The sequence below is a fragment of the Lissotriton helveticus genome, chromosome 3_1 (genome assembly GCF_964261635.1).
Source record: "Lissotriton helveticus chromosome 3_1, aLisHel1.1, whole genome shotgun sequence".
Lineage (NCBI taxonomy): Eukaryota > Metazoa > Chordata > Amphibia > Caudata > Salamandridae > Lissotriton > Lissotriton helveticus.
In genome coordinates, this window is record NC_136061.1 from 1289088731 (window position 1) to 1289112638 (window position 23908).

A 23908-nucleotide genomic window follows, 5' to 3' on the forward strand; every position below is an offset into this window, starting at 1 on the left:
GAAAGGCAGCAACACGGAGAAGTGGTAGGTTGGAGATGAAAGTAGAAATGTGAGCAACTTTCTTTATTAGCTACTGAAAACACGAGCACCAAAAACAAAACATTTCAAGTAAATGTAAAAAAAATCGTAAATCACTGTGAACATATGAATATCAGAGCGACGGGCGGGAGGTGGTGGTTGAAATGAAGGCATGCGTTCTGGCAAGACAGATTGGCAAACTCCATACTTGGGTTAAAACCAAGCATTGCCGAAATGATATAATTAAAAGCAAGCTCTCGGCATTGTGTGTGTGTGTGGGGGGGGGAGGAGGAGCAGGGGAGCGGCGACGGATTAACAAGTTAAACAAGTTAAATGGCGTGAAACTGAAAGCACGGCCGGCCGGCCGTGAAAGCTTTTGATCAGGCAGGGGGTGGAGCGGCACCAAGCTGGGCAACAGATGGCTGGCGATTTGATGCTGTGCACGCGCATTTTAGGTCAATGCGCTTGCGCATTGACCTAAAAGCGCACGGGCACAGCATCAAATCGCCAGTCTAGGTAAGGTCTGTTTAAGCCCCTATAGTCTCGCTCCGCTCAAGGCACATGCGCATTGAGAGGCGAGACCTAAAAAGGGGACACTGGGCCTGCCGGTCTAAACGGGTTTGCCCCAATGTTGTAGGATCATGTGAACCGGAAGCACTAAAGTGGTTCCGGTTCATGCACCTAACATGCCCTCATTGGCTGCGCGCAGCAAGGGGGACGGGCGCGGCGACACCGCACCTCTCCCAGGTCACTGGAGACAGACACAACCGCCATAATGGCGGCCCGCACTATGCAGTGCTCAGCTTTGCCCAATCTAACCTTTCTCTCCCACCTCCCACCTCTCATTGCCCCCGCCTCCCCGTCATTCCTGAAAATTAAAAACTGTGTTGGAATGTTCTTTGCCTGCTTTTCATGGGCTCCTGAATGGGCCTTTTAGTTGTTCACACCCAGGTGTCCTCAGAGGTGCCAGGTCAGGCCACCAAAACAGCTTCCCGATGGGATTAGCACCAATTAAGAGCCCTGTACACAGAAGTCTCAGCCAGCTGAACGGGTTTCCCTGTGACCAGAGCAGGGGCTGCAACTGAAAGAAGAGATTCTGTACTTGAGCGGAAGTGGGGAGGGGGAGGGCTGGGTGACTGCATAAACTAACTGTGAGTTGATAATTGTATAGAGAAAGCAAAGTTGGGCGCATGCATCAAGTGCAATTCAGGCGACACTGGGAACTGTTGGCGTGCAACTTCTCCTTTGATTGACAGGTAGGTAGTGACGAGCCATGCAAGTTTAAATTTCAACGGCTGTGCAATCAGGCGATTGCTTGTTTATTGTATGCTAATTAGATGGGTTCATGAATGAAAGCTGCGGTTTGCATGGCTATGGGGTCGCTAACCACTGGGGTGTGTTCCTTTCACTGGTGAGCAACGCCTCCTGTTCAAGCAAATAGAGTTGGCACTGGGTGTAAATGTCGGTGAACACCACAGTCTCACCGGCATTCAGGGGACAAGCTCTCAGTGTTAATAAGGCAGGGAGCCTGAGACGTGGTGTGCAGGCCACAGACACCGAGCGTGTCTGCAGAGCAGCAGCCCCAGCCAGGTCTGAGAGCAGGACGTGTCGGGTGAATGGTGGGAGTGAAGCAAGGAGAACAGTAAAGGCTGTAGGGAGTGGGACTAGGAGTCTTCAATTACTGAGGCGCTCTTTGGACATTGGCAGAGGAACACAGTAAATAAAGGGTAATAGTGGAGAGTAGAAACGCGTAAGCAGGCGGGGACATATTCTCCCTGGGATATGTGTTCCCATGACATGCACGCCTGGACATATCTGCTCCATGAGATGAATGCTTCCAGCTGTATGTGTTGTATAACGTGTGCTCCTTTATAAATGTGCCCTATGACTAAAGTGCTCAAACAGCAGGCTCTGAATTCGGAGGGGATTCACCAGAACTGTTTTACAGGAGGTGTGTATCCCGCAGATAGTAACTGTAAACTGGCAAGTGTTACTTACCACGGGGTGGGTGGGCATAAGATCCCCACACAGTTGTGTTGGGTCAGGAAGGGGGGACAAGGGGGCGTGGTATGAGGAGTTTGCTGAATCGGAGGAAGGAGTCAGGACTTCTGACCGGAGAAGGTTCACAATTGCTGTATTAACCTTCTTGCTTCTCAAATTTGCTTGAAAATGCACCATTTATCCATCCTTTTTTTTTACTGAGTTTTATATAAAGCAAACTTCACCCGAATTGGGTATCTGAGTGCTTCACATAGCACCACTTGCGTTACATGAGGACACATTCATTTTTTGTTAGGCACGGGGAGATTAAGGGATTTGCCCAGAATCACAGGATGTTCAATGTCATTGCCGAGACTCGAACCCAGTTCCCCAGATTCGAGGTCGACCGCCCTAGTCGTTAGGCCAACTCCTCTTTTTTCAACATCCCAACATGAGCCCAATTGTGAAGAGACGCATTTCTTTCACTCTGAGCGGCAGGGGCACATGCACGAGGACTGGTGGGGTGTTATTTGCCATTGTGGGGGGTGGGGGGGCATCCTGGCAGGCAGAGTGCGAAGCCCTGGGCAGCTGCCCATGCCTAGTGCCGGCCCTGATCACTACCACTAACACTTACAATCATAATATATTAAAAACAATATATTTAAGACAATGACATCTTACAGATAGACTACGAAATTTGGTGATAAATGATAACAGCACCATCGTTAAATTGTGAAATACTTGTTTAGGAAAAGGGGCAGACAAAATACGAAGCATGTTTATTTTATTCTTCGCTGTCCTACTATTTAATTATATTTGGGTATTTTTTTCTGCATTGTGAAGCACCCTTAGTTGTTACATTTTATCTTGCATTTGTCATGTGTCACAGCTAAATTTTAAGCACGACAAAGCATAATTCCATCAGGTATTATTTTTTACAAGTCAATGGACGAAATAACCTTTTAATTCCATTATTCACAGTTTATCGCCCTTGTCATACAATTAATAAGCACTTACGTTGAGCAGGGAAGCACGTGGACACTTTCTAAACGTTTTGTGCGTCCCAAATGGTATACGCTTTCCTGTCTAGTGTTACTGTAGCTACTTTGCAACAATAATTAAAGGATGCCGACAAAACACTTTTCATTCAGACAAAACACTTTTCAATAAGACTTTTCTCTCGCGTGCAGAGCCGGTAGAATACATATCTGCCACTAGAGGGAGGTAAAACTACGTGCACAGCAAGGAGAGGACTTTTCCTTGTCCGTGCAGCATAAGGAAAGCACAAAAATGCGAACTCAACCCTCTCTCTTCTTCAGTTTTTCTTATGAGAGGCATTTCTCTTTAACCGCCATCTTGACCACATCTATCGCATTAAAACTGCTACTCGCATCCCCCTTCGATTCCCCTAACCTCTTGGTTGCGTTTGGGAATATAACTACCCTTCCAATTTTATATATTGAGGGTTTTTGGGGGAATTTAGTGGCATATTATCAAGAACAGGTGATAAAATTATAGCCACTTTATCGGCAGGAAACTGCCGCTAAAGAGGCGATAATGGGCTTGATAATAGGCCCTTCTGAATTCCCATAGTAGCCCGGGTTCTGGTGTTAACCTGTGCTGCTATGGGAATTCACAAGGACTTATTATCAAGCTCATTATCGCCGCTTTAGTGGCAGTTTCCTGCCGATAAAGCGGCGATAATTTTATCGCATGCTCTTGATAATATGCCCCTTTGTGTGGGAAGGACCCGTCTCTAACTAGCAGTGTAGCGCCTTGTAGAGAACAGTTTTATTAGAACAGCACTGTACCTAAAACGCTGCATGTGGTGAGTGCGCATGTGCTGTGGGTTCTCTCAGATTACAACAGCCAGGATGTGAGGAGGTTCAGATTGGTATGTACATTTGAACAGTTCATACTACCTCCCACATTTAACGTGGGTAATAATTAAACATTATTATTAAGCACTAAAGTAGTTTGAATACAATGTGTACAGTGAAAGCAATAGCATTTCACCAATTGCTATAACACATTTGTCAACTAATTATCGCAGATCTCTCAATATTACTGATTATAAATCACACAGTGTGCTAATTGCACGGGAGGACCAGGGCATCCAATGGTGATTGGGCTTCTGACCCTTCAAGTAAAGTCGTTTATCACTGGTATGCAGGAGCCGCCCACTATTGTTTATTGGCCTGGGTGAAATATAAATTAGCCTGGTGCAATATGTGTAATTTTGTTACGCAGAAATTCAGAAATTATGCAATTATGCTACTTTGCGCAATTACATGCCATTCATTGGGGGAGAAGGGGGCAGCACAGACTACGGCAGTCGTTTGTGTGAAAAAGGTTGTTTTATTGAAACAGGTGCACCTTAAAACATAACCTAGACCTTCACCTTACAACACTATAACCTCACTCTATATCTTAAATTACCTACACTAATCTACCCCCACCCCTAACATACCCCTCCCAACATAACACTCTTCAAACCTTAATAAAGACTTGCATCAGAACTGATCAACTGTTACTGGGACCTCTAAGATCCCTTCCATTTTCCTACCTCAATTACCCTTTGAACCCAATTGAACTTTCTACTTAACCTTGAACTTCCTATGTGCTCCAGGCATGAACTTGCCTAAACGTTCCCTTTCAGCCTGAACTGCCGCTGAAAAACAATAAAGTTCTGTAAATCATGGTAACTTGTCAGCTGACTGCTGTATGGAACTGAATCAAGCGACACAGCCACTGTGTCACCAAGACAAAATGGTGGATGGTACCTTAAAATGGGGGCTATATATACATCAGGCTACGGAGTTGCCAAAGGTAGCACAACAAATGCCTGAGTGATTGCTGGACCGCACCACCTTCCCCAAACACCCCAGGGGGCAGACCTCCCTGTGGTCGGCTGCCCACAAAGTCCCCATTGAAAAATTGTACAGCGAACGTGCAGGAACAACAGAACACGAGCGGTTGCTGTTCGCGATGCAAAGCAAGGACACCTTTTGAATTAAAATAGACGTGGGAAATGACAGATTTGCATTTTGTGTAATTACACACCAGTTTTACCATAATGTAGCATGATTACGCAACAGCAAATTCTGAAAATTTTGCACAACGCTAAATGTTACTGAAAACTGACAACCAAGTATATCTATTTAGTGCTTAATTATCAAGGTGGCCACAGCATTTCAGTCTGATGCTTCCTCAGGGAGATTATAAGAGACAGTAACTCAGAACAAAAGCAACTCAAAATAACATTCAATAAATCATTAACCACACTGTATTTCTAGCTTTAAAAATACGTTTTTATAATTCGCACATCTAAATACTAGACATCAAATTACAAATAGGCAACATTAACCTTTAGAAATTCAACGTAAATAAAAACCACACTATAGACAAACCTAATGTTTCACAACATATAAACACAAGATATAAGTGGGTGCATTAACAAACAGTGCCACTCTATTGAGTCAAAGAAAATTATAAGACTGACCTCAATTTTACTTCGAAGCCAGAGGTGATTTCTTGCAACTCCACTTTACTTGTTGCCAGGCAAATCGTGTGCCCCCACAACAGCTGCATATGTCCTCGTCCTCAAGCACTTGACATAATTTAGGCCCCAGCAGGTAGCTCAGACAGTTACTCTCATGCTCTTGGGCACCTCCCTTCTAACTCCTGGGAGACCCTGAGTAGCCCTCTTTGAACAAGAACATGTATCCAGGGTCAATTTAGGACACCAGGGTGAATTTTGCACTTAGAACATAGAGCTAAATGATGGGTTATGCTCTTTGTATAATTTTGAGTGATCTTGCATAATTTTACTGTAATTTCGAATTATACAACAGCAAATTAAACGAGTTATTCCCAACCATGGTACAAATCACTCTGTATCATGGACAATGTCATTGTCATCAATTATTTTTGTTATAATGCCAACAAAAAAATCTAAATCTCTCTACACCTATGCAACTTGATGAAATTGGAGATACACAAGAGAAGCTAATAAAGCAGATCATTTTGTACAACCCCACCCGAATTCTGGCTCATTCTTCTTCTACACTTGAGTCTAGTAATCATATGGATGTAAATCAGGAAATAACTCAAATGTATCCTCTTCTTCTGCCACAATCTACCTCGAACCTCAAGCCAGTTCAAAGCTCTAATGGGTGCTACTGTCACAAATCAGGTGTAAGCAACTCCATTTTAATGTTTTTTATTCCATCACCACTGTTTATGCCAACTCCGGTTACGGTACTTAGGCCTAATTTCACATATAATTACGCATATTGTGAGACCGGCCACACTTTCACTGCCCCCCACTGACGCCAACACTATCGCCTTGTCCGTGGTCACCACTAGGCACCCAGCACGGCCTCACTGAATGCGTTTAGCCCGCTACAAGGAGACTTGACTTAAATGTTATGTCTGTCCTTTTTTACCCCCCACAGGTACAACTCGAGAGGAAACACCTCTTGCACATATAAGCACTGTAGCGTGTGCTTTACACACAGGGCACTGACAAACTCATACAAACCCCTGTAACACCCTACACATATAAGGTCCTGACGAAAGCCAATAGAAGAAAAGGCCTGGCTGAAACTAGTTGACCGCACAGGACGTCGGAGGCCATAAGCCTACCGTGCACGTCCGAAGGCCTTTATTTTTATTGACCGCCTGGGGCCCACCATTAAAACAGTCTTTGGGACACCCAGGACAGTATTTTAAACCTCACTCAGAGCACACTCACTGCACCCTCACGAACCAAAAAAGCCGCTCCGCAGTAATCTGGCGTCGAAGCACACCTGAGGTACACTCGATACCTCGGGTGGGGCCCGATGATGAAGCACGCCACCAACTAGGTTGGTGGGTGAGTTCCTTCATAAAACCTAATGGTTTTCCTCCACCCGCAGACATACAAACAATTTAAACCAGAGGTAGTTCTCATTGATTGCTAACATTTTTCCTCTTGTCATCTTGTAAAACTCCAATGTAAACTTCTATTATCAGCATTGATGGCCAATAATGCATTAGCTCTTCACTAATGGCCAGGGATTACTTAAGCTGTGCTTTATGAATAAGTTAGTACCTGATTTGTAAAAAAATAAGTGCTAGTGTTTTCGTCAGGAGGCCACTTCAGTTTGCACTACATATTGCTCCTGCCATGCTGCAATGACAGTATTTATTTTTTAATGCAACATGTTCAGAAATATGTTTTTCAATGTTTCAGATAACATTTTATAAAAATTTTTAGTCATTAATGGCATGCATTATTTTATTCCATTAGTAAGTACATATATATGTTGTCTTTTGAAAGCTGCCATCTCAATTTACAATCTGCAGATGTCATGAACATGGTGACTTGGCCCATTTTAACTTCTTCTATTCCTTTTGAAAGCTGGCTTGCAAACTCATGTATTTCTTGCTAATAGAGAGTGTGAAGTTTTAAACAAAGGCAGAAGTGATAGAAGTACATGTACCTTCCATCTAGGCTTTTTTGTGGTTCTTATAGAATTTTATTGAAGGTGAGACACGTTACTGTGTAAGCATTCAATTGCACATTTTGACATTTGGTATTTGGCAGACTACATACATGACAACGGTGCAAAAAAAAAATGTGGCGACATGTTCGTTATCCAGGTATACAAACAACTTCAAGTCTTACATGGACACCAGACATAGAATCTCACAGACATAGAGGTTAGAAGTCTGATTCTGTCGAGGGTTGCGCAGGAGCTCGGGGCAGCGGAGTTGGGGATCGGTCCCATGGGTGTCAGTGTGTTCGTCAGTATCATCTAATTGGCAAAGGTATGTCACCAGGGTAGCCCAGATATAGTGGGGCCTGCTCGCCAGGGGAATCAGGTTCCAGGATTCACTCAAGTGCGTCTGAGAGTGTGCTGCGTCTGCAAGCCAAGTTTTGGATAGTGGTGCCGGTTTGCGGCCCCAGTGGATCGCCACTCTACGTCTGGCCAACACCAGCAGCATTGCGACCAATCTGTGGCTAGCATCCGGGACTTCCTTGACATATCCCATTAAACACGTGAGAGGGTCTGGTGTAATGGTTTTAGAGGTGATGGCGCTAATCATTTCGCACACTTCCTGCCAATAATTAGCTATCCTAAAGCATGTCCAAGCCAGGTTGCGTCAGGGGCCGGGCAGCGTGTGGGCATCTCGCATCCGCAACTAGGCCCATTTTATGAAGTGCCATTGGGGAGCGATATAGGGCCAGATGTAGGAGCCCTAATACCGGTCGGTAACGGCCGAATTCGGCCGTTACTGACCGGTATTTGGGTTTTCAGATGTAGGGGCCATTATTTTACAGAATCGGTAAATTTACCGAATCGGTAAATTTACCGATTCTGTAAAATACCGAATCGGTAATTTTACCGATTTGGTAAATCCAAATGTAGGTGACACTCCTGAGAGTGCCACAGGCCCTTAAGAGTCGGTATTTTACCACACAATCCTATTGTGTGGTAAAATACCGAATCCATGTGTGCATGCACATCTGTGCATGCACACTGTGCAATGTGACACACAGACATGCCCTTAGGGCATGTATGTGTGCCACATGTCACACATGCCTTTACTTCGGGTGCTAGAGGGTGTCAAAGTGACACCCCCTGCACCCTTGCAACATTCGGTATTTACCGAATCGGTAAATACCGATTCGGTATTTCCCATTGATTCCTATGGGCTTCACAGCCCATAGGAATCAATGGGAAATCGGTAAATACCGAATGTTACCGATTCGGTAATTCAAATTTAAATATTACCTACATCTCCCTCCTTCATATTTACCGATTCATAAATACCGAATCGGTAAAATTTGGTATTTCTGAGTCGGTAAATTGAAGTTACCTACATCTGGCACTAAGTCTGTAAAGAAATTTAAAATGAATCAGTCTAAATTGGTAGTTTGGCGAGAGTCTTTCAGGCTGGTTGCAGCAGTATTGCCACTGTTCTAGTGATGGTCCTACAGCTAGGTCTGCCGTCCATGTGCAATGCACGCGCTCTGTGTCCGTCGGGGAGATGGCAAGCATGAGTGCATACAGCCTCGTGATAAGTTTACAAGGAGATGTAGTGGTGTGAATGTATTCGAGTGCTGTATTAGGGGATGGGGAATCTGGGAGCTGCAATTATAGAAATAAGACAACTACTAACATCATACTCCTAAAAGTGTGACAATTCGGACTATTTCAGCCCCAAAGGTGTAAGATTGGCCTGGGCAGCAGGTAGCAATAATTTTGTTAAGTATTTTGCATTAATAATTAGCTGTTATTGTGGTCATCTCTAAATTAGCCAGACAGTACCACCTTGTGTGCAGGCTGTCTCAAGCGCTGGTGCTGACAATTAAGTGCCGGCACAGGAAACCAACAGCTCAAATTAAGCATTGGAATGAGTGCGCTGTGCTTAAATTAAGTTTGACACCCGGAGTTGTGTGTGTTTCACACCTATGTAAAGCTGTCTAAAGTTACTGGTGGAGTTTCCCACAAAAACATTTTTATTAAACAATATCTCTCTTAAAACCTATTTTTATACTTAGGAATGTCTTTTTATGTGAGATGTCTGATTAAAACATTGGTGTTGCATGGTTTCTTAGAGTCCAAAAACGTATTTTTAGTCAGTAATGGCATGTTTCCATGCCATAGAAATGTGTATACTGTATGCTTTTATGATGTGTACCTTCATTAGGCACAATGAACCAAACTACACATATACGTACATTAGGCACATATGTTGAGGGAAAGTGCACCTCCAATATTGGAAAGCAGATCTGTGCAAACACTGGCAAATGTATCTGAGACAGCAATGTGCAGACACCCAAGCAGTCAAGCAATTAACTTATGTAACGGGATTTCTTATGTATTTTTTCAACCCAGCATGTATTTGGATTTTTTACACCATTTTTCCCTCATTGCCCTCTTGCTACTTCAGAGCACTCCTGGATACCTGGATCCATGCTATAATGTTATGGGGACGAGAATGTCTCATGTATGCTTTGCATGTTCTTCTAGCTTTGGTGCTTGACTGAAAATGAAACTGTTATCCTGTCATATTTTTGACCCTGGTGTCACACTAATGTAGCATGCGCATAGAGGCCAAGACCTGTCCCTAACAATGTGAAACACAGGGCAGGAGCTATAGAACCTCTGCAAGTCATGTCCATTGATTCCTACCTATATCTAGTTTTGCTGTAGGGCTGAAAGTAATTCTTTCTTTTTCATAAAGATAAGCACTGGGTTGGGCATTACCTTGTGTCTGCTGATAGTTGATTTCTCAGGTCTTGCCCCCACATTATCTCCCTGAGAAGCTTGTGACTGTTCATCCTTGCTACCCTTTGAGTCAAGTGTGGAAAGGGTGGCATTTGACCCAATTTGTAGAAACACAGTAGGACAGGCCCCAGTAAACCACTGGCAAACAACCATATCTACCCACTAGCCCCAGCTGCCCCCTGACCCCATGAACAATGCCTGACAGTGTAGTTTCATTATGGATGGCCCCAGACATGAGCCATCATGGTATGATTCATGAGATCTATAGGACTGTGCTATTGAGGGAATGTAATCAACCAATGAGAGATTGAAGCAGACAGGTGGGTGGTTGAGGCAGGTCTGCACAGCAATTGGAGAATAGGATCCTCTCATGAATTCAGTCCTTTGTGCCCAACATCGGGATGGCGTTTTCCTATGTATCCCTGAGTCTTTCACTTCCCATATCTTCTATTCCTCTGATTTTATCTCAGACCACCTGTTGGAAAAGGCCCTTTTTAGGGTGCCTTATCTCGACTTTATGCTTTTCTCCTTCCCATTTTTCCATTGCTCTGAATGCTAGCCTGAGGACTTGGGTGTGTTTGGCACCACTGTGCACTGTCAAAGTGCTAGGCTCATCATGTACATGCTATGGAGCGGTGTACATGTGATTAGCTGATTTGAGTTACCTGTAAGTCCCTTGCCATGGGGTAAGACCTATACCAAGGGCATGTATCTCAAAATTGCCTCCGTGGGCTTGACGTACTGGCTGTGCCATCCACGGAGGTAATCATTGATTGTGCCACAGATGTGCTCTCATGAGGACTATGTGCACAGGTTACCGCTACTCGGTGTGGCTCTTGGAGAGCTACGTGTCAAGGTTTGGAATGTCTCCTACTATATGGGAGGGCTCCCTGGTGACAGGGTGCGGTGTTGGGAAGAGGCTGGGCAGGTGTAAGTATGTGTTACCTGCAAGAGGCATGAATGACACAGGATAGTGTTTTCAGCCTGATGGAGTCTGCTTTTCGCATTGGATTAGCATGAGGGGATGCAGGGAAAGGCTAGCTAGTATTATTTGCTATGGCAGAATAGTGACAGTATAATGTTTGGCATTGATGAGTTTGTAATGGCGAATCCTCTATGACTGGGTGTGGCATTATGGTGATGGAAATGTCACTTTTGGAAAGTGTGTATTTCAATGTGTGTGACTCTGTGTGCCTGGCAGTCTGTCTCCTAATTCACAAATGGGTGCTAAAGGGGTAGTCACATCTGTGCATTTTTGATAGAGGGCCAAATACTAGAGGTTCATGGGAAACTGCGGACCTCTGACTTGGAAGAGCCTTTCTAGGATGGTTCTGTGACGGTGGAATTGGCACCTGCTTCCAAGGGGCAGGCCTTGGCCCCAACAAAGATTGTGATCAAACCTCCCGGGATTGGATGGCAGACAGGACAAAATTTAGAGAGGGCCTGTGCATTTCAAAGGTGGCCTTTTTAACTAGATGTATCTTCAAAGGCCAAGGTGGGCATAACTACTGGGACTATGGCCGCTGAAAGTAGAGACACTTTTGGATTTGGAAACATACATCATTGGTTCGATGCTTGTACATTGACATGAGGAATCATTAAGGCAGGAGGGACAACAACTATCCGCAGACTTATGGTGGCTTGGAGCATGTCGTGCCCCAAGAAAGTGACAATCACTTGGTGGATTTTGCATGCATGGATGTTGCTGGTGTTGAAAGTTGGACTGAGACCGTCAACATTATCGGCGCCCTCTTGCTCTCCTTAACCTTTTTGTGCGCGTAAAACAGCCGCCATTTTGAACACCATGGCTTCCCTGCTCCCGCCGAGAGCCAGCGCGCCTCTCTCCCACTCCTAGCTTCGCCGGCATCCCCCGCATACTGACAACCCCCCTGCCTGCACCTGCCGCGAATCATAAAACCCCTCTTCAAGCGCTGCTCTGCGCCAGGCCCTCGTCCTGTTCCCAGCGCGACACCTCCCTTCTTCCCATTTATGATCCCCGGCCCTTTGATGCAAACCCCTTTTTCCCCGTGTGCCCGTTTGTCTTCCTCGTTCCCGAGCCGACACCCAGCTCTGCCGATACTGTTCCTTGCCCCTCCCCGTGCAATAGAAAGTTTCCCCCCAGCAAGGGATCCCCGGGTTGATCAAAGCCCCCCGCCCTACGAGATCCGATCAAACCCCACACACTCCGTGAATCGGCGGAATATCCAGCTGCGCGATGATCATCACCTGTTGTGAACGGGGCGGGGACTCCCACTGTAACCTTGCGTGGGAACGGGCTGGGAAGGGGGGGGGATTCGGAGGATGTCTTTCCGTACATCAAAGTATCGACGAGAATGTGTTACATGCAATAAAAAGATAAACTTGTGTATAAGAGGCCAGGCCTCAGGGATGCAGTTAGAGCACCTCAGAACGATACCTTCTGCCCGTTTTGTTGTGTTCTCCTCCGGAGAGAATAAAAACCTTGTTTCCTGCCTTCCAGTCTCCAGCGCCTGCCTCTTCAATAGTTTAACTTCTTTGTGGGTTCAAGAGGCGACACCGCCGGGCAAATACTTAAGGATCTTATATTCTGGTTGGTAGTGCCCCCCAATTATTTTCTACAATTGGCGTCCCAAGCGTGGGGCCCATCAGCGACCCATGGATCCAGTGGGAGAGGTCCTGACGACAAAGTGAACGACTGCAACGATCGGGAACGCGTCTGTCCGATAGACCCTCGTCTGACAGCCGATCATCCGAACTTCACTGGTTCCGAACAGACCTCTCTCGAGTGATCTACGGTCCTGACTGGGAACCATCAGGAGTGCCGCGAGGATAACGGAGAAGAGAGGACGATCGGGCGCTGGATTCGGAAGACAGGAAACTGTCCATGCGGTCCGGGTAAGGTCGTGTAACCACGACAAGTCGCGAAATAATTGCTTGATTGCTTGTTTGTTTAAAAATACTAGTATTGCTCTTTTTATTTATTTGGAGATTCACTGTCTGCAAACGGAGAAACAACGGGCTCTCTCTTTGCAAGCAGTGGAGGATAGGTAGGGCAGCAGCCGTGCTTATTTTTTCTCCCCCACTCAATAATCACTTGAAACTGAACTGTTGTTCGCAAAACTTTTGTTTCCTGGAGATTCCCTGTCTGCAAACAGGGAAGAGACCACCCTTTTTGCAGATAGTGAAAAGGGTAGGTAACGCAGATCTTTGCGGACCTACTCATTCTCCCCATTGTTATTTATTGGTCTTTTGTTATTTTGATCCATGAGGTATTCACTGCCTGCAAACAACGTAGAATAGAAATATTCTGTCCAGTCTTTGCACCTAGTGATAAGATAGGCAGTGCTGACTTTTTAGTCCCTCGTTACGAGCCGTCATGTCTGTCTTCTCCCCACTGATTAGTAGCCTGTTTAGCCCGGACCGCCTATTAGAGATGGACCATCCAGCCCCACTGGAAGGCACCCCTAATAAGGACATGTTCATGAAGCATGGATTGACCGCTATAGCCTATAGTAAACTATGGCATAAATATACAAAAAAGGGTCAAGAAAGTCAATGGCCCCTGATAGGATCCTTCGATGATGATAAAATAAAAACGCTAGAAACTGCCCTGGGTAAAAACAAGACAACACCTACTATGCTTGACAGCTTCGGCATGTGGCGAAAAGAAACTGAACAACGTAAAAAGAAAACTGAGAGTAGGTTGGAAAAAGAGCTGCGAAAAGCAGCCCACCTAGCTGCTCAGAAACTAGAAAAAGAGATAAAAAAAAGAGAGAAAGCTAAACAGAAACTAGAAATGGAAACGCCAAGCCAGTGTCCGGTTAGAACCCCCTCCATGCTCTACCCTGATTTACCCTCGAAACGACAAGCCAATGAGGACCTGCTGTTAGGTCCTCCTATCATCTACATGCCCCCTCCATATGCCCCTTCTCAACCCGTGGCGCAGCACGCGCCACCCCCAGGTACAAACGAAGGTACCGCCACAGCGTCGGCCCCAATGGCCTCTGTGCCAGCCGAACCCCTTGTATTAAAACCCGCATCAACAACAACGTTAGACGACCATGAGACTCGAGGGGCTGGTCCTGCAAGAACAAACAGACTAGACAAAGATGAGCGAGCGGGGATCGACAAAATAGCAAGGACACTGGTAGAAAGGAAGGATGATGAAGAGTACATCACAGATATGTTCAGCTCGTATACAGGGAGTCACAGACGACATTTTACCGTACGACTGTGTTATCATGTCTTGAATGCATACGAGGACCGATATCGAGACAAAGGTCCCGAGAGCCTAAGGACTCTGTACCGGAAGGTCGATATCGGGGATGAGGGCGAGTGTGATGTGTCGGACCTCCTTACGCGTACGCTTGAGGTTTTCCGCCACCTCACTGAACGAAAGCCGGGAGCTAAATCCGCAGCCCCCGTAGTGACCGAACCACCAACCGAGCAATCTAACACCATGATGCCGATACGTGAGGCTGCCCCTTACTGGGTCCCTCCTCGGGGTACAGGGACTCACGATGATGCAAACAACCAAGATGCGAAGGGAAGGGTAGTGTACAACTGGGTCTACCAGCCATGGGACCGGCAAGAGATACTGACATTCCGGAAATCTCTACCCGACCTACGTAAAAACCCCACTGCCTTCTATACTGAATTGGGTACAGCCCTGGGTTCAACGATCATGACCCTGGCTGACATCGACTTGTTCTTCGGGTTATGTCTACCAGCTGATGTGTGGAAGCAAATCCGGAAAGTCGACCACCTTGAGCTGTTTGGACATACCTGGTCACAACTCGATGACTTGGACAAACAACGGGGACCAGGACAAAAGCCGTTGAAATCCATTCTAGACCTCCAAGATAAAATCGCAGAGAAATTAAAAACCCTAATCCCAGAAAAGAAAGTGGACTGGTCGATAGTAACAGCCTGTCGCCAAAAACCCCAGGAGGATGTATCGGAATACTTCTCCCGGTTTGAAACGGTGTTCTCCGATTACAGCGGCCAGGACATGACCACTGCAACCGGACACCATCTGTTTGTCCAGAATTATGTTAAGGGCCTATCATCGGAAATCTCCCAGAAACTACAGGCCAGCGAGAGTAGTTGGGCAGCCTCCAAACCTACAGCGATTCTCCAAATGGCCCAATATTATGAGCATCAGAAAAATGAAAACGATAGGGCGACAGAGAAAAAGAAGAAGGACTTAAAAGAGAGGGTGATGATTGCCAAATTGCAAGGGGTGACTATAGGACGAGACCACTACCGGGGAAACTACCAGACAAACGTCCCTAAGACTACATTTCCCCAGGACCGCACTGTGACTTCCTACAGTGGACGCACAGACCTTAGAGAAGACCAGTGCGCTTTCTGCAAAGGGACTGGCCATTGGAAATCCCAGTGCCCAGTTCTTCTGGAAATGATCAGAAACAAAGACCCCAGGGATGTAGCAAACGGACCGAGACCTAAGGGACAACAACGAGGGCCCCCAAATGACGCGACTAATGACAGATCAAGCAGACCAAATACGTTCGATCGACCCAGGCAGAACCAATATCAACAATCTGACTATGATGATACTCACACCTTCGCATAGGACAGCCAAGGGCGAGGGAGGGATCCAGTCGAGCTCTATGTTGACCAGCAGGGCCCTTACGTCACTGCTAAGGTCCTGGGTACCAAGTCTCCATTTCTGGTAGACACTGGCGCAACACGTAGTGCGTTATCTAAACGACTGATTCCAAGGGCACCCTTGTCTGGCTCACTCATAACATCGACAGGTTTCGATGGAACGCCCTCCACCAACCCTTTGTCTGCCCCGATTCTCTTTGACGTAGAAAACAACACCACCGACACCACGTTCTTGCTTTCCTCCAATAGCCCTGACGCCATTATGGGCCTTGACTTACTGAAACACTTCCGAGCGACGATTAGGTGTTCTCAAGATGGAGTTCGAGTGTTTCTTTACGACAACCCCGTTCTGCTTAGACATTGCTCTCCCCGACACATGTTTTCCATCACCGACGTTGACGTGTCCCTGCTTGACACTCTACCTCCGTATCTGTGGGCCAAAGCGGATTCGGACGTAGGGCGTATGTTAATTGACCCAGTGCACATTACTGTCCGACCAGACGCAACACTCCCAAAACTCCCACAATATCGGATATCGCCAGAGGGCGAGAAGGCATTGGTAATGATTATCCAGTCACTGATAGACGCAGGAGTGGTAGAGGAAGTGGTTAGCAACATTTGCAACAGCCCTATCTTGCCCATTATCAAGAAGCAGGGAGAGGGAGATGAGAAAGCATACCGTTTCATCATCGACCTCCGAGAGATCAATAAAGTGGTGGTACCCCAGTACCCTGTGGTCTCAGACATCACCACCATCCTGACCTTGATTCCATCCACTGCCACCACCTTTTCCGTCATCGACCTCAAGAACGCATTCTTCTCCATCCCCATCCACCCAGACAGCCGATATCTCTTCGGCTTTACCCTAAAAGCCCGCTCATATAGGTTTTGCCGAGCGCCTCAAGGCTACACGGAAAGCCCTAGCATCTACAGCCAGGCCCTCAAAAGACAACTAGACCAAGTCCAGTTACCCGACGGGGTGGTGTTGGTACAATATGTCGATGACATCCTTTTGGCAGCCGACACCACCCCTCTAGCGGTTACCGCCACCATTCAACTCTTGCACTTCCTTGCGGAAAATGGCCACAAGGTCTCCAAGAAGAAGCTGCAATTCTGCCTACCCCAGGTCACTTACCTAGGCCACCTTTTGTCCAAAGATGGAAGAAAACTCACCCCTGATCGAATCCAAACCATTCTAGATACCCCTGTCCCTAAAACCCAGAAGCAGGTTCGCTCCCTATTAGGCCTCACCTCCTTCTGCCGACAATGGTTACCAAACTTCAGCCTCGTTGTAAAACCACTGCTTTCTCTGCTAAACAAAGACGTCCCTTTCCCACTCCCTTGGACTCCCGAGTGTCAAACTTCCTTCACAGAACTGCGAGATGCCCTTTGCTCAGCCCCTGTCCTGGGTACCCCTGATTACAAAAAGCCCTTCTCCCTTTACACTCACGAAAGGGAGGGGTGCGCTTTATCTGTCCTGACCCAAGCCATCGGCCCTAAGCAACGACCGTGCGCTTACTTCTCTGCCACTCTTGACCCTGTCGCCAGAGCCTTGCCTGCCTGCCTTCGAGCTGTAGCTGCTGCTGCAATCTCTATCCGACAGAGTGAGGGGATTGTACTCTCGAATTCCCTCACGGTACTGGTACCCCATGCAGTCGACACCCTCCTGAACCAAACCAAGACACAACATCTGACGAGTGCACGACTGACTGGATACGAACTGACCTTGCTTGCCCCCCATATCACCCTGAAAAGATGCACCACACTGAACCCAGCAACTCTGTTACCCTTGCCAGAGAACGATCCCAATGTGCATCCCGTACATGACTGCGTGACTCTTACGGACGAACAGACCAGGAGTAGGGTCGATCTCAGAGACACAGCTTTCCCTGACCCCGACGGGGAGTTGTGGGTGGACGGTTCTTGCATCAAACTCTCCGACGGTACCACTTCCGCTGCCTATGCAGTCACCACGGCTCGAACTGTAGTAGAAACAGCCCGCATCACCCAGCGATCTGCCCAGGCAGCGGAACTGATTGCTTTGACGCGAGCCTGCATCCTGGCAACAGGAACCACAGCGAACATTTACACTGACAGCCATTATGCCTTCGGGGTGGTTCACCATTTTGGGCTCCTCTGGAGGGAGAGAGGATACTTGACCTCACACGGCACACCCATTTTGCACGGGGATTTAGTCTCCGCCTTAATCGAAGCTGTCCTCCTCCCCAACAAACTTGCCGTTATCAAATGCCAGGCACACAAGAAAGTGACAGACATTATTGGACAGGGAAATGCACTAGCCGACATCACCGCCCGAACGACAGCTGAAAATAGAACGACAACACATATGTACGTGACCAGGTCACAAGCAGAAAACTGGACTGACGCCAAGGACACAATTAGAGACATACAAAGGGCTAGCACACAACACGAATTGACTGAATGGACACGGGTGGGATTGAAAGACGATGAAGGCTGCTGGCGGACAAAAGACACGAACAGATGGTTGCTACCTGATTCGTACTTGATTCCCATATTAACCATGGCACACTCCCCTGCCCACATAGGATCAGCCCCCATGATCGAACTTGTCTCCAGGGTTTGGCACAATGACAAGATCCCAGATTCAGCCAAACGCCTGGTCCAACAATGCTTAATATGCCTGCAACACAACCCCGGGAAAGGAACTGTAGTACCCCGGGGGGGATTTGGGGTCCCAAACCACCCATTTGAAGTCCTGCAGATGGACTACATCCAGCTAGACAGATGCCAAGGCCTGAAATATGTACTCGTCGTGGTGTGCGCATTTAGCAAGTGGGTGGAAGCATATCCAACCCGTGACAACACCGCTATGGCCACTGCAAAGGTTCTGTTAAAGGAGTTTTTCCCCCGTTATGGCCTCTGTCGTGTTTTATGGAGTGATAATGGCCCCCACTTTATAGCCAAAGTTATCCAGCTCATCCTAAATGGGCTGGGTATTAAACAGAAATTCCACGCAGTCTTCCACCCTCAATCTGCTGGGCTTGTCGAACGACACAATGCCACACTAAAGCTTAAACTGGCCAAAATAGTGGCTACGACGGGCCTGAAATGGCCAGACGCCCTCCCATTGGCATTGCTATCGATGCGCTCTACCCCCACCCGACATCACTTAACCCCTTACGAAGTTGTCTTCGGTCGACCCATGAGCGTCTGGTCTGCCCCGAAACCAACTTCCATTCATGACGTTCCGGATGTCCTAATGTCTGATTATCTGTACAAATTAACTGAAACTTTGTCTGTCCTTCATCAGCAGGTGCAGCAGGCCATCCCCGATGCTTCCAGGGGTCCGGGTCACACCATCCAGCCGGGGGACTTCGTGCTGATCCGAAATTTCCAGCGATCAAAGAGTTTGGAACCCCGGTGGACGGGCCCCTGGCAAGTGCTGATCACCACTCGGACCGCACTTCGAGTGGAGGGGAAGAAACACTGGCTGCACGCTCATCACTGCAAAAAGGTCTCTCCAGCCCTGGCCACGACAGACACCGTCAACACCCAAGAAGAGCTCCTGAACCAGGACCGACCATCGTTGAACTGCTACCCTGACACTGAGACACTTGAACTTTCAAAACATCCTGACCCCACTGTGCCATCTCGAGAAGGGTATTTCCTGCGTCGAAAGGAGGGAGCTTCGGCTAAGTAGGCCACGGACTAGGTTAAAGGATCTCAGAACGGTGACCCAAACTACCAAGGGTTACCCGGAGAGAAGCTAAAACTAAGTCTGTGGTCCTGCCCACTACCGAGCACCTTGAAGACGAAGATGATGGAAGCGCCAGATAAGAAGATGATGGAAGCGCCAAATAGGAAGCCGACGGAGACAGCAGGAAATACCCACTACAGAAATCCGAGAATAGACAGACTCCATAGCTCAAAGACAATTGCACTCTTCATCGTAATCCTCCTCTGTTTTCTCCTCATGACTACGCTCTGGATTATGGAAGAACACGCACCTGCTCACGAAACATTCCTAACCACTGCTCAGCCTACCACCATGAAGGAACATTATCTAATTTCGCTCTCTCCTCAACTAAGAGAGAGGCGAAAGGAGTTTTGGAACAACTCTTTCGTGCAGCTACTTCACCAGCACAATCTTGCCACCAATACCACCAACTGCTGGATCTGTGGGTTGCTACCCCATGCCACTGGACATTCAATACCATTCATCCCTTCACCCTTCTCTGTCCACGGCTCCTGCCTTGCCTGGCTGATCCTCCTGCAAGAGAGCTATACGGGCAATGCCACCTCCAGCAGAACTGCAGCACATTCTTCTCATGGGGCCGGGCGAAACAAGACAAAGACACACTTCTGCCCGCTGACCCCCAGCGACTCGATCCAAATGGACATCCCGGCTAAAGAACGAATCGAAATGCAGGTGTTCAACAATCCAACCAGACCCACCTTCTCCTATCTGCGGAAACGAACGGCTGCCACTCTGACTGTGGCCCTGACGGTCATCAACGTCACAGGCCACATGTGTGTAGAAGGACTTGGGACACAGCTGGTGGGTCGCAGCGCCTGCCGCTTTACCAGAACTCTGGATTCCACGGATCCACCTTCCTTTGTGTCATCCCCAAACATGTATTTCATCTGCGGCACGAAGGCCTACACCTGGCTCCCCAAAGGCTGGGGGGGCACTTGCTACATCTCCTTCGTCCTTCCTCCAACTTATGTGGCCCCAGCGAATCACCACAGGCAAAAACGAGCCAAAGACGTTGAGCAAGCCGACTCAACAGGGGCGCAGTTCCTCGATGCTATGAAAGGACTCGTCCCCCTCTGGGGCCCGATGGCAAACAGCCGTGCCATCCGACATTTGACTCAGGCAGTCGAGACAACCATGAACATCACAGCGGGCATCTTTGCCAACAACACTGCCGAGCTCCAAGCGGTCCGTTTGGTGGCTCTTCAGAACCGCCTCGTTCTAGATGTGGTTCTGGCGGACCGTGGAGGAGCATGCCGCATTATTGGATCCAGCTGTTGTACATACATACCGGACAACTCACCCTCAGTGTACAAAGCCATCGAACATCTTCACAGACTCTCTTCGGAAGTTCACCAAGAGCAAGAAGAATGGTCGCTTGGTGGTTGGTTCTGGGACACCGTCAAAAGCTGGGGCTGGAGACTGCTCACCATTATCATGATTCCCGTAGTTGTAATATGTGGCCTATGCTTAGGAATTCAATGTCTGCCACCTATGTGTTCTCTATGTGCGAGTTGCATTTTTCCCAAAACTGTGGACATTGGAAGCGAACATATGAGAGCATTGTATGATACCGAAGTTAGAAATTTGATAAAAATTGACATTGAGTAAAGCAAGGTGGCTAGATATGTTGAAAAGGGGGGACTGTTGAAAGTTGGACTGAGACCGCCAACATTATCGGCGCCCTCTTGCTCTCCTTAACCTTTTTGTGCGCGTAAAACAGCCGCCATTTTGAACACCATGGCTTCCCTGCTCCCGCCGAGAGCCAGCGCGCCTCTCTCCCACTCCTAGCTTCGCCGGCATCCCCCGCATACTGACAACCCCCCTGCCTGCACCTGCCGCGAATCATAAAACCCCTCTTCAAGCGCTGCTCTGCGCCAGGCCCTCGTCCTGTTCCCAGCGCGACACCTCCCTTCTTCCCATTTATGATCCCCGGCCCTTTGATGCAAACCCCTTTTTCCCCGTGTGCCCGTTTGTCTTCCTCGTTCCCGAGCCGACACCCAGCTCTGCCGATACTGTTCCTTGCCCCTCCCCGTGCAATAGAAAGTTTCCCCCCAGCAAGGGATCCCCGGGTTGATCAAAGCCCCCCGCCCTACGAGATCCGATCAAACCCCACACACTCCGTGAATCGGCGGAATATCCAGCTGCGCGATGATCATCACCTGTTGTGAACGGGGCGGGGACTCCCACTGTAACCTTGCGTGGGAACGGGCTGGGAAGGGGGGGGATTCGGAGGATGTCTTTCCGTACATCAAAGTATCGACGAGAATGTGTTACATGCAATAAAAAGATAAACTTGTGTATAAGAGGCCAGGCCTCAGGGATGCAGTTAGAGCACCTCAGAACGATACCTTCTGCCCGTTTTGTTGTGTTCTCCTCCGGAGAGAATAAAAACCTTGTTTCCTGCCTTCCAGTCTCCAGCGCCTGCCTCTTCAATAGTTTAACTTCTTTGTGGGTTCAAGAGGCGACACCGCCGGGCAAATACTTAAGGATCTTATATTCTGGTTGGTAGTGCCCCCCAATTATTTTCTACACTGGCCTGCAACTAGTGCCAACTGTCATGGTTTAGGTCTCGAAGTACTATCAAGGGGCAATGAGCTGGCCTCCTGACCAAGTGATCCCCGGGATACAAAGGATCTCACTGTCTTCACAAGATCGTAAGGACTGCACTAGGTGTGGTGGAGACAGGTGGAAGTGATCATAGTTGGGACAAGGAACATCCTGACTTACACCATCACCAGGAGTGTGTGGGTTAAGATCAGCAGCCATCTGAGGTGCCTGGATGTTAGGAGTTTGAGGAGTGAAAGGGATGCGAGTAGAGTCTGAGGGGCCCATGCTTGCAACCAAGGGGACCTTTGCTAGCATGTGCTCCAGAGCGTGTGGTGTCCAAGAGGTGTTGGGGTAATATGAGCTGGGAGCTGAGACTGTCTTCAGACTCCAGATCGGGAAGACAGAAGTGCCTGACTTCATGGCCTCTGTCAGAAGTTGTTGGCACCCACTCCCTGGACCCACGTCACAGGGTGCTTTGTTTTGGAAAACATCTGCTGGGGGTCTATGGCAGGTCACACCTTTGCTTGAGGGGAAAATATTTCTCCAGATTGGGAGCACACCATCTTGCTTGGTCGCAACCTTTTGTCTATGGGTGGATAGTGATCCCATCCCTGTGCAGGTGCTGTAAAGTGACTGGAGGTTTAATCCGGATGGACGAAATTAAGTAACTGTTTCTTTCTGTGTTATTTGGTTCCGACAGTCTAGTCAACAGTGCGCCAGTAGGAGCAATGTGTGTCATTGGCCAGTAGAGTTGAAAGATGGAGGGGCTGGGTCATGAGGCGTAGTCAAAGACTAGTGACTTTTCACCTTTCAGCACTGGGAAAGTGTGACAATTGCATATATCTGTAAAGTGTATATACTATATGGGTTTTGTTTTGAATTCATTAAAGAAGTTTGACAACTGCGTATAACTGTAGAGTGTATATGTAATGTGTATCTCATTTTGATTTCAGGGTGTGTGTGTAATACAAAGACGATGTGGAGCCATTTTGTAGCAAACGCAGTGTGTTAAGAGGGGGGTGCTGGGCCAACGCTTTTCAGTCGAGCCCTGAGAATAAGCTTGACTGCTCGGTGCCAAGCTACCATAGGGTGAGCAAAGGTTATTGGACACGTGTATCATATTCATTCTATTTGGAAAAGTGGGTTCTGACTGGCTTTGATTCATCTTAGCCAGTCCAAAACTGCTGGATGTAACAACTCCCATGCTTCTTCTGCTCCTTTTGCCATTCACCTCTTCCTCCTTTCATCTCTAATAGTTGATAACTTAGTATTTGTAATCCTTTTAACATTAGACATATTGCCACTACACCTATTATGTAATTGTATTATCTGTCTTACTTTTAATTTGTGCACTCTTAGACCAGCCAAAGCTCACACACCATTAAATTTCCACAACACAGGGCCACCTGCTGCTCTATGAAATTGATCTCCATGAATAAAGCGGCATCCGATCCTAAGTCTCCCCACCACTATACACCAGGGGCCTCACTTTCAATGAATTGGCATAGGGCAGAGCTGTAACTCTTTTTGATGCGCTGCCCTATGCCAATTCCAAAGGGCAGGAATGCACTGTGCAAGGTACTGTGCATTCCTGTTCTTTCTGCCTGTGCCTGCACACAATTTGGTGCTTAGCTCCAATGCATGCACCCTTGCACCATGATGCAAGGGTGTCTATGTTGTTGGAAGTATTGCTTTTGTGCAGGAAGAAACACCTTCATGCACAAATACAATC